Here is a 13,012-nt window from a genome sequence, read left to right on the forward strand (position 1 = left end):
ATATATATATATATATATTACATAGAATGACTTTAGACTAAAATATATTAAACTCAAATGGACAGGTTTATAAAACACCCTATTCAACACTTCTGTACTTATTAAAGAATACAAGAAACACCGCACTCTGATAAGCAATTTTCATGTGGAACAGACAATAAAATTGCACTTCCTGCTGATTTGTCCATTAAATGCAGTAATATACTGTACGTTCTTTTGATCATTTGGCATGTCCCACAATGCCTTGCTTAAAACAGTACAATACTGTAAAACAGAATTACAGTACCTTACTGTTGAAAATTCACTGTAAATTTACTGCAATTTTTTACAGTGTTTGTGTATGTTTATTGTTTGTTTGTTTGCTTGATATTTGGCTGTGTATCTGTGTTCTTCACTGGGAGAAATCATTCCGTTGTTTTGGTTATGTCTAGCCTTGAGCTAACTGTAGATTATTTTAGCACTTAGCTTAGTGTCAGTTTATTGAAGGACACTAGCCCATTTCCTCTACCATTAAACTAAATTAACTAAATTAATTATTTACCCGTGAAGGACCTATTCTGTGCTCTGATTGGACACCCTGTGGAGGGTGTGTAAAGGGCCCTTGTTCTCCTTGTGGTAGCCACACCACTGGGAGGGTCAGGCACCTGTCCATCAGGAGCTCTATGCCTGAGTTGTCCTTAGTGGCTGATTGGTGGGACTGAAGAGAAGGGGAGGAGCTGATCATTATAAATACAGGAGATGTTCACATCCATCTTCACTTCACCACATCCTGACTGAGAGATCAAGCTCAACTGTCTTCAGCCCTGAGATGAAGAAGCCACCACAACCACATCCAGCATCTATCAGGAGCCATGGTAAGACTCTCTCCCTCTCTCTCTCTATCTCCCTCTTTGCCAGTCTCTTGCTGTCTCTCTATCTCAAACCAAATAAAATCAAATTTATTTGTACAGAGCTTTATACCACTGATGATCTCACAATGCTGCTTCATGGAATTCCAATAAAGAGAAAGTGTTTTGTCAAAACATGTCAAAAACATGTAAAAACATAAAGAATGTAAAAATCCCTGGGGTGAGCAAGCCAAGGGCAACAGTGGCAAGGAAAAACTCCCTCAGAGCTGAGGAAGAAACCTTGGGAGGAACCAATGCTCACAAGGCAGGACCTATCCTCCGCTGGTCAATCTACTGGAAATAATGCAAAACTGTGTAAAAATGCTTAATTAAGAACTTCTCAAAATATAGAATTAAACTTTAATTAACATTGGTTTAAAATGGTTTGAAGTTACATATGTATACCACTATGTGAAATTAATTCCATTTAGACAATCAAAATGAGTGGAATTAATTTACATGTATTTAAAATCACCCATTTATATGAACTTATATAGGAACAAAGGAAGCCACATACTCTGTGTGTTATTGGGTTAAGAATGACATAAAACATGGGTTTGTCTGAATAATATTACTTTGTGTAAACACAATCATTTTTATATTGAAAAATATATTGAAAATTACTGGGAATTGAGAATTCCCAGTAAACAGAGAGCCCCAGCTCTCTTGAGTGCTCTCAGTTCAGAGTTCAGCTCTTCGGAGTTCAGCGTTTCAGCTCTCTTTAGGCTTCTTCAGAAGCTTTCCAGACTCTCTTATGGCTCTCTCTTAAACAGTCTTGGGCTCCTCAAGCAGGGTCCAGACAGAACAAACCCAGAACATAGAAAGAAAATGTAGAGAGAGAAGAAAAGAGGATGGGTGGAATGAAGGAGAATTCGCTTCCAGCCCGGAAGCTCAGCTAAGAGAGCCCAGAATTTCCAATCAGAAGTTTTATTTTTATTTCTAGTAGAAAATCTATACAGGGTGGGCCATTTATATGGATATATCTTAATAAAATGGGAATGGTTGGTGATATTAACTTCCTGTTTGTGGCACATTAGTATATGGGAGGGGGGGGACTTTTCAAGATGGGTGGTGACCATGGCGGCCATTTTACTTTAAGTTCAATTTCGGAGACAAGAACCTACAATGGGTCAATGAGCATAATTCATTAATAATAATTAAATCTAGCTAATTCTGCTATACAATATGTAAAGTCATCCAACATGATGACCTACTTGTCCAAGCTGAGACTGGACAGGTAAAGACATTACATATTATATAATGGCTCCTAAACATGGAGCTTAGCAAAATGAATTAAATAACTGATTATTAATAAAATAATAATTAATTATCACTGACGCCGCTACATATTAATTAATTAACCCAGGCTGCAGCATTTTGAACTAGTTAAAGTTTACTTAAATTTGGTGTATCCTGACAGTAGTGTGTTAAAATAGTCAAGCCTTGATGTAATAAATGCATGTACTAATGTTTCTGCATCATGCACAAATGCAGGGATAAGGCATTTCTAATCATGGTGATTTTGTGAAGATGTAAAAAAGCTGTCCTAGTGATACTGCCTATGTGTTGATCGAATGATAAAGATTTTTTGCTGCTGAACCAGTTTTAACTGGAAAGTCAGCAATATTTAAAATTAAATCTGATCATTTATTTCTTGCCACCTTTGGACCCAAAAACAGGACCTCTGTTTGGTTACTGTTTAGAAGGAGGAAGTTACTCAACATCCAGCCTTTCACGTCTTTTACACTGTCCTGCATTTACTTTTATCTGTGTTTGTCATTGGGCTTGGCTGATATGTACAATTGCGTGTCGTCTGCATAACAGTGAAAGTCAATGGCATGGTTTCTTATAACTGTGCCTAGCCATAACATGTATAATGTAAATAGCAATGGTCCTAAAATAGAGCCTTGCGGAATTCCAAATCTTGCTTTATAATAATTGGAAGATAGATTGTTTACTTTTACAAACTAATAACTTTCCATTAAGTAAGATTTGAACCATGATAGGGCCGTCAATGTCATTCCAACCGTGTTTTCTAAACTTTCTAGGAGAATATTGTGGTCTATTTTATCGAAAGCTGCACAAGGTCAGATCAGAGGCAAGACAAAGATCATTTGTTATCTTGACTAGTGCTGTCTCAGTACTATGATGTGGCCTGAACCCAGATTGAAATTTTTCATATATATAATTCTTATGTAGATATGAACTGAGTTGTTGGGCCACACCTTTTTCTAAGATCTTGGACAGAAATAGAAGTAGGCCTGTAATTAGACAATATGCTAGCATCAAGATTTGGTTTCTTGATTTGGCTACATGGCCCAGGCTAAGGGATGAGTTTACTATAGATAAAAAAGAGGATTGATAACAGCTGGTAGTAATTCTTTGAATAATTTTGTGGGAATTGCATCAAGCATGCAAGTTGTACAGTTTGCTAAATAACATTGAAGTCTGTGTAGTTCTTTTGTAGCTTCAGTTCAAGGCAAGGCAAGTTTATTTATAGAGCACCTTTCATACAAAAGCAATTCAAAGTGCTTTACAGAAGAAACAGTTAACCCTCCTTTTATGTTCATTTGTCAGGAACTGCAATGATTGTTCCCGGGTCAATTTGACCCGGTGCATGTTTAATTATCCAAAAGATGTCTGAAACAAAAAAAAAATCCTAACAAGCAGTGTGAATATGTCATTACTAACTCCATTACTAATTATTCTATCAATATTTAGTGCAGTGGTGTTCCTTACTTCCACCAGGTAATGGTTCAATTAGGATAATTCACTCGTTTTACATAAAAAATACAACTTTTTTTAATGTTTCACCACTTTATTACTTTTGAACAACTGGCTGTACATTCTTCCTTTGACTTATAGACCCCAGCCAGGATGAGGAGCCCCAAATATGCATCTAAATGTGTTTTATTTAATGTTACACTTATATGGCGCCTTTCTAGAAACCCAAGGACTCTTTACAATCAACACTCATCATTCAATCCACACACACACTGGCAAGAAGCGTGGCGTATATTTTAAACATAAGGCCTTAAGTGCAGCATGGAGCCCCCAGAGGAAACCCATGCAGACACGGGGAGAACATACCAAACTCCTCACAGACAGTCACCCAGAGTGGTGACTCGACCCCCCACAACCTCCAGGTCCCTGGAGCTGTGTGACTGCGACACTACCTGATGCACCACCTTGCCACCTCAATATCAGGATCATTAGAATCAGAATTTAGCTCAAGATAGTCTTCGTCTTCATACACATCATCCTCTATTTCACTGTCATGATCAATGATGACTTCCACAGCTTTCTGGACTGTCATCATTTTGCTTCGGCTGCTCATTTTGTAAAGGTCTGCCTGACACTGTGTAATGTTGGTAGGACTCCCATGCAAAGAATGTTTTTTGTTTTGCCCCTCCCATGTTGAGTGTCCACTGAATGTGGGTGGAGTTTTCCTGCGAGAAAAGTCATAACATCTGCACCAGATATTCTGGTCTGGTTCTGTGCTGTGATCTCTCAGCAGCAGTGTTTAGCAGCTGAATTTCCTGGACCAGTTGTGGTACCAGGAGTAGAAGACAAGACTACAGAGCTATACAAAGCATGGCGCTTGGGTCTAGTTTCAATTTGCACCCATTGCCCATCTCTAGCTGTACTCATGGCAGTGTTGCCATCCACCATGACCCTCTGGTCTGGATCTGTGTCCCTCCACTGTCCGCTGCTCTGTTAACTCCTCAGCCTGCTGTCTGCTGCCCGTACTCCCACTCACTGTTACTCCTCGCACAACTCCGGAATGCTCGTCCTTAAACTCTGATAGCAGCTTCTGAAAATCTCTTTCCAAAGCTGTCATTCTCTGTAGAAGTCTGTAACAATTCTGACAGCACGTGTTGAACAAAATGATGAGGCATTTCACAAGTTTCTTCTACTGTAGCCTGATGAAAATGTCCTGGTTGTTGGAACAGTCCTGGTTCCTAGAGCAATCGCACTAATTTAAAAAGTATCAAAAGCAGAAAATATTCAGTTTTGGCTTCGTAGTGCTGCTGACTTGTGTATATTTAAAAGCTCAGATACTCTATCACAGAAAAACAAGTAGGTTTCGAAAAAATAAAAAGGAACAAAATAAAAGATAGCAGAGCTAAGCAGCAAAGTGTCTGAATGGCAAGGAAGCAGGAAGCAGGAAGCAGTCCAGTGTAAAATGTACTTTGTTTTAGGTTATAATTTGTAGTGGGGCTTTTTTTGGCAAGTGTATAGTGATGTTGTTTTGTGTGTGTAATGTCAGTGAGTTGAAGGTCACTGAGTCTCAAGACAAGTTGGGTTAGAGGACTCTATTCACAGTTCAGCTCCTGACTACTCAGTGCTGTACAGAGGAGTGAGTGAAAGTCATTGGATTTAAAGTGCATCCAGAACTTCAGAGCTATTTTCTCAATGTTTAGTATGTAGTGCATAGTAGTAGGCACTGTTTTAACTCCACCATGCAGTAGTGGGTACTCTCCTAATTCCACCCCACATTAATGGGCACTGCTTTAACCCTGCCCTGCATTAGTAGCTACTGTCCTAACCCGTCCCGGCAGTAGTGGGTACTGTCCTAACAGTAGCGCTAATCGGGGGATGGAGGGGAGAGTTGGAGTTAGCCATGCAGAACTGGGTCAAAGCATTGGCACAATATTTATTCTTTTATATATTTATTTATTTATTATTTGTCTCATTTCTTGTCAAGGTTTTTTTTTTAAATGTGCATGACAGCTAAAATACAAACTGTGCCAAAAACATTAAAATCTGTCATATGTCACCCGAAGCTTGTATTTAACAGGAGATAAGCTCTTGAAATAATATTGTGCAAATGCATGGTGTGTGAATGGCAGGTTATATGCCCATTTGTGAATGCTCGCTTGCTCGATCTCAGCCAAATGGCGGATTTTACATAGTTCAATAACAAAGGGACAATTTTCACCAACAAAGGGCAGAGAAATCAACCAATAAATCAAGATACAAAATACAATGGAAAACTAATAAAATACAAAAAAAAAAACGAATTCTAAAATAAACTATAGTCAAAAAGCAATTAGTCTAGACCAACTAATCTCTCTCTCTCACTGGAGTGTTGGCACAAGTGGGCCGATTTTGTATCTTACTCGGCAGCCTGAGCATTTGCACAGGTAGCGCTGGCTGATTCGTCATTTTACTTGACAGCCGGAGTGCTAGCACAGGCAACACGGGCCGATTCGTTATTTTACTCAACAGCTGGAGCACTGGCACAAGAGGCATGGGCTGTTTAATAATTTTACTAGGCAGCCAGAGGACTGGCAGAAGCGGCGCAGGCTGATTTGTTATTATACTCAACAGCTGTATGCCGGCTAAAATACCAACAGCCCCAAACACTAAAACATGTCACAAATAGACTTCCTCTCTCATCTGAAGCTGCTATTTTGACATTTGTTATATTTGTTTTCTTGTTATAATTTTGTTTGTATATTTGTTTTATTGTTATAAATATATACGGGAAACCCATCCTCCTCGGGTCGACACCGGAGAAACAACAGAGAACAGAAGTAAAAGTGAAATGATGACAGATGAAGGGGTTACAGTGATGTGAATGTAGTATATTAGTGATGTATGAGTCTGAGGAAGGAGGAGGCGATCAGTGATTCTGTGAGTTAATTTGAGATGAAACAGCATGGCCAAGCATGATAATGTAGATGAGACAAGGCCAGGAAACCTTTTACAGGACACAGGGGCTGGATCAGAGCAACACGTGGAGAGCAGCAGGACATCTCAAAGCATGAGAGAGACGGGAGAAAGAAAACCAGACAAAGGGAACAAATACAAATACAGAGGTTAGTAGGGTCATGGTAAAGAACGGGAAAAAATGTCCTGCGAAAAAAGCTTCCACGGGTCAGGCAAGAGAACCCAGCAACAGACAGTGTGTTGGCAGTTACTAGAAAGCTAACTAAAAAAGCTGTAGCTATGGTGATATGACAGGGTTAATACAGAACAGTGATAATATGAAAACCAGCCCGAACACCAATAGAGAAGGAGTAACCTGAAGGTGAGTGATTAACCAAAAGCTTGTTTGAAAAGGTAGGTTTTTAATCTAGATTTAAAGATTGAGAGGATGTCTGAGCCACGAACAGTAACCGGAGGCTATTCCAGAGTTGAGGAGCTTTGTGAGAAAAGGCTCTTCCTCCTGCAGTGTTTTTCTTAATGCGAGGAACTAAGAGTAGATGGGCATCCTGTGAACAAAGTGTACGTGACGGGCGATAAGGTATGAGAAGTTCACCCTGGCTGCTGCATTTTGAACTAACTGAAGCTTGTGTAACGCTTTGCACGAGCTCCCTGCCAGGAGCGCATTGCAGTAGTCTAGACGTGAAGTTATAAAAGCATGCACTAGTTTCTTTGCATCTTTTAATGATAAAATATGCCGAATTTTGGCAATATTGCGTAGGTGGAAGAAGGCGGTTTTGACTGTATTGGATATGTGGGTATCAAATGTGAGAGTCGAATCAAAGGCTACACCTAAGTTTTTAATGATGGTATTGTGTTTTACTGTTGAATTATCAAGATTAATAGCAGCATTTCTGAGTGAATGTATCTGAGTATCTGTACCTAGTAACAAGACTTCAGTTTTATCAGAATTTAACATGAGAAAATTTTGCATCATCCAGTCTTTAATTTCAGTTAGACATTCTGTTATTTTATGTAGACAAGCAACATCATTAGGTTTGGCTGATATATACAGTTGTGTGTCATCAGCGCAACAGTGGAATTGAATCCCATGCTTATGGATTAGTCGACCCAGTGGCAGCATGTAGAGTGTGAACAATACAGGGCCAAGCACTGATCCTTGTGGAACACCATATTTAACTAAAGTATGATTAGAGGATTTATTATTCAGATAAACAATTGATAACGGTCAGATAAATAGGATCTGAACCAAGAGAGGGCAGATCCTTTTATTCCTACCAGATTTTCCAGCCTATCAAGAAGCATCACATGATCTATGGTATCAAACACTGCACTAAGGTCAAGCAGCACCAGAATAGAGATATAGCCCTTATCAAGTGAAAGGAGTAAGTCATTAGTTACTCTTGTTAGAGCTGTTTCTGTGCTGTGATTTGGTCTAAATCCAGACTGAAAAATGTCATGAATGTCATTGTTTTGTAGATAAGAGCACAACTGCTGTGACACGACTTTTTCTAGAATCTTAGCAATAAAAGGGAGGTTTGATATCGTCCTGTAGTTTGCGAGCACAAGAGGGTCAAGATTGGGTTTTTTAATAATTGGTTTGATTACCGCTAGTTTCAGAGGTTTTGGTACATATCCAATGTTGAGGGATGAGTTTATTATTGTGAGCAATGGTCTAATGACTTTAGGTAAGATTTGTTTAAATAATTGTGTTGGTACAGGATCCAGTAACATGTAGTTGATTTAGATGAGCTAATTAAACTAAGCAAGTCATTTTCATTGACAGAATTTAAATAGTCTAAGTGCACCTCAGAGCTGGCGGGGGGTTCATCAACAAGAGCCGATGTGACTTTGGACTGATTTTGGATTTTGAGGCGAATGCAATTAAATATTCTCATTAAAAATCATATAAAAAAAATTTAAATGTATATTTATTGATTGCAAAATGCTGCTGCCTGACTTTTAACAGGATCATGAAAGAGGGAGCACATAACTCCCATTCTGGACTGCCTTCACTGGCTTCCTGTGCATTTTTACCATTGCATTGCATTTTACCTGTGCATTATTTCCAGTAGATTGACCAGCGGAGGATAGGTCCCTCTTTGTGAGCCTTGGGTCCTTTCAAGGTTTCTTCCTCAGCCCTGAGGGAGTTTTTCCTTGCCACTGTCGCTCTTGGCTTATATAGTAAATAGGAATAAATAAATAATAATTGTATGTTTTATAATTATCTATGTATAGCACTATGTTTCAGCTTTCATTGTTTTTAAAATGCTCTATCAATAAAGTTGAGTTCAGTTGAGATTCAATGTGGCTTCAAGCTAAGCTAAAGGTGCTAAATACTACTCTTCCAGGACTTAACAGGCTAAAATTGTGTTATTCGTTAGTTCATTATTTTTTACAATATTTACTTTTTTTGTCTCATTGCTTGTCCTGTAGTTTTTTAGTAAACCTAAATTTACTAAAAAAATGCCAACTAAGACCCCAAACACTACAACATCTTTCATAAATGCAAGTGTTACACCAAGAATAGGGCAAATTAACAACTAAAAGAAATTAATCTTGATATAAATTTATTAATCTCCCTCATATATATATCACATATTCTTGAAACAAATTTAAAAATATATAACTACATCTATATCTTTCTATCTCTGATATGTGTAAAAGTGTAAATGTGTGTTGCAATAAGAAAATTAAAAAAATGCACCAAAGTAGGGAAGAGAAATTAACAAATAACCCTAGATCAAAATTACAAAGAAAAATATAAACTAACAAACTGTAAGAAAAATGATACACCTATAGCCTATAGGTGATTGTAATGCATCCTTAGGTATCTAGAAAGGTGCTATAAAAGTCTAACAAAAAATAAATAAATGAATGAATTAATTAATTAAATATAGCAGCAACTATAAATATAAGGGCAGCAGGGTGGTGCAGCAAGTAGTGTCTCTGTCACCCAGCTCCAGGGACCTGAAGGTTGGGCGTTCAATTCCTGCTCTGGGTGACTGTCTGTGAGGAGTGTGGTGTGTTCTCCCTGTGTCTGTGTGGGTTTCCTCCTGCTGACTGTCTGTGAGGAGTGTGGTGTGTTCTCCCTGTGTCTGCGTGGGTTTCTTCCGGGTGACTCTCTGTGAGGAGTGTGGTGTGTTCTCCCTGTGTCTGTGTGGGTTTCCTCCGGGTGACTGTCTGTGAGGAGTGTGGTGTGTTCTCCCTGTGTCTGTGTGGGTTTCCTCCGGGTGACTGTCTGTGAGGAGTGTGGTGTGTTCTCCCTGTGTCTGTGTGGGTTTTCTACGGTGTGCTCCAGTTTCCTCCCACAGTCCAAAAACACACATTGGTAGGTGGATGGTGACTGAAAAGTGTCCATAGGTGTGAGTGAATGTGTTCCCATCATGCACCCAATGATTTCGTGTAGGCTCTGGACCCACACCTCCCTGAACTGGATTACGTTACAGGCAATGAATGAATGAATGAATTAATTAATACAGCTATATCTCTCTCTTTCTGTTTCTCAGAACACTTGTGTCTTTCTCTGCTTTGTCTCAGTTACACCCCTAATTCCAATGAAGTTGGGACATTGTGTAAAACATAAAAACAGAATACGATGATTTGCAAATAGTTTTCAACCTACATTGAATTGAATACATTACAAAAATGAGATATTTAATGTGCAAACAGATAAACTTTGTTTTTTTTTTTTTTTGCAAATATTCACGCATTTTGAATTTGAGGCCTGCGACACATTCCAGTTGGGACAGGGGCATGTTTATCACTATGTTACATCACCTTTCCTTTTAACATCAATAAGCATTTGGGAACTGAGGACACTAATTGTTGAAGCATTGTAGGTGAAATTCTTTCCAACGTCATTTAGGGGTTTTTTTTCTACTGGAAAAATAGTTGTGGAGTTATACAATACCCAACTCTACTCTGAATTGTACATTTACTGATGTGCTATGTTTTTTTGTTATGTTGTCTCTGTGAGCAGCATAGGTTAAATTAATATCCGTTTTGTCATTGTTACCTGTGCAGATAAACAGACTAAACAGACAAGTTTTGCTGTCTTTACTCTGTGTTCAATGTGGTTCATGATGAGGATTTTGTTACCTGTGCAGGTGTGATGAATGGACTGCTTCTGGTCTCCCTCCTCATCTCTGGGATCACAGGTGTGGAGGGGAACATGGACATCAATGCGCTGAGAAGAATCATCACTTACATTGAGAACACGTAGGAAACTATCACTGCAGCTCTTCATTAATCATAATAACAAAAGTAAAATCATGTGTCAGTATTTATGTCTGTCAGTATTCATAAGTCACCATTTACAGAATACGATGATCAGTATTTATGAGTGTTAGTATTTGTCTGTCGGTATTCATGAGTTAGTATTCATAAGTCAGCATTTAAGTGTCAGTATTTATGAGTGTCCATATTTATTGTAAGAACTGTCTTCTCCACAGGTACAAACCAGATGATGTTCCTGTAGCATCTTCACCTACGGGCAAGAGTTATGAAACCCCTCAGTATGCAGTTGCCATCCGGGTCCCCCAAGCACTCTGTGAGAGTAACACTCAGGAGCCAATCACAGGCCTTCCAAACCGAGATGATGTGGTGAAAATACTTAACAACAGCAGTATGAAAGCTGACAGACGGTATGTGGGAAACAACCTGATTGCTGCTCGACCTAGAGGCTCGAAAAGAAATGCTGTACACTCAGAGCGCCTTCTGCTGATTGAGAAGTCACAGAACTCCCAGAAGACTCCCATGGATCTCCTGATTCATAATCACCCGAATGACTGTGTTGTGTTCTACACCTACAACTCACCCTGCGTGGAGCACTGCTTGAATGAAAGCAAAGATGCTGATGAGATTGCTAGATGTATGGCAAAACAAAAAAGAGGCCAAGATGCAAATCCTGTGATTAAGTGTATCATTCCCTCACTTACCATGTTACAAACCCATACAGGTCCAGCCGCCTTTGTGTTCAGTATAATCTACCGCAATGATAAAAACATACCCAACCATAACCGTCTGAAGGCCATGTTGCCTGTGGCACACCAGGTGCCCTTGTATCGCTGTGAGACAGGGCAGGCTTGTATTATGTGTGGTGACAGGAACAGCAACCAGCTTGATCCTAGGTGTTAGTTTTGGTAGAGAATAAGAAATTAAACAGAAATCAGCAAAGCCGTGTTTTAGTTGTCACTTCATTTAATTCTCTTTTATTTCTTTGTTTCTGAATTGGAGAGTAATCCAAGCTAGTCTCATCAGGGAAAATAAAGTGTATGTGTGTATTACAGCCTATAGCACACGTGTAAATGTAAATCTTGCCTTGCAGAATCATGCATTTCTTGTGGTTCAAATGTAAATTACCCCACCTGTAAAACAATCAATAAAGACCTGATTATAATGCAGCACTGCCCTGAATTGATGGGATTTTTATGTTTGTTTTCTGGTGTTGTGGCTCCCTCTAGAGGAAGTCTTACACTGCTCATCTGATGCCATTCCTCAACACAGTGTACAGTAATTAAAGGTAACTAGAGGTGGGGGCTGTCTTGGCCTAATGGTTACAGGATCGGGCTTGGTACCCCAGGACCGGCGGGAACATCCATGGCTGAAGTGCCCTTGAGTAAGGCTTTGAACCCCAAAAACCCAGGGATGGGTGCCCGCTGCTCTGGGTGTGTGATCACATGCACTAGTGTGTGTTCACTGCCACATATGGGTTAAATTCAGGAGACACATTTTGTTGTACAATGACAAATAATTGCATATTTCATTTCATTTTTTGTATTCTGTGATTCTGGTGAAACGTTGTTGATATTTGAGCTCAGTGGTCAGTTAGATTACACCCCTCCCTTAAATCAAGGCTACAGTTCAGTCTGTGTCACTTCACCACACAGAGCCAGGACTGTGTACAAACACACGCACACACACTGTAAAAAAATACATTTTTTACAGACATTAACCATAGAAAATTACAGATGTTTTTCTGTTTTCCTGTAAAAAAAGAATATATCGTTGAAATACAGGAAAATCACTTTTTTAAACAAATCTGTTGTAAAAGCACAGTGAAAGTCTGTAAGTATTTTTAAATTACTAGAATCCTCTGTCTTATAACAGAACTGTACAAGTTATCAGTGTTAAAAAACAGTAATTGTTGGAAAAACACAGACCAATAATATTTTATTACGTACTCTGTGTGTTTATTTAAGATACAGAATATTGTTTTTTTTGTTAGCTGTAAATAATAAACACATCATAAAACCAAAAGAAAGTCAATTTAACAGAACTGAAATTACTTTCAATACATACATGAAAACTTGTAGCTCTTTAAATATTATTGTTGTAATATCAAATTTACTTGCAAATGTTAAGTAAAATTTACTTGACATCAAAGGTAACATTTGAAAATATTAAGTAAATCTTACTTTATTCTATTTAACTTTTTTATAAAATATTTC

At 38.6% G+C, this 13,012-nt stretch overlaps 1 pseudogene; it reads left to right on the forward strand.

Moving 5' to 3' along the window:
- Positions 1–741: 741 nt before the first annotated feature.
- Positions 742–11,925, forward strand: LOC136699114 (uncharacterized; annotated as a pseudogene).
- Positions 11,926–13,012: the final 1,087 nt, after the last annotated feature.

Source organism: Hoplias malabaricus, chromosome 6, assembly GCF_029633855.1.
Source record: "Hoplias malabaricus isolate fHopMal1 chromosome 6, fHopMal1.hap1, whole genome shotgun sequence".
Classification (NCBI taxonomy): domain Eukaryota; kingdom Metazoa; phylum Chordata; class Actinopteri; order Characiformes; family Erythrinidae; genus Hoplias; species Hoplias malabaricus.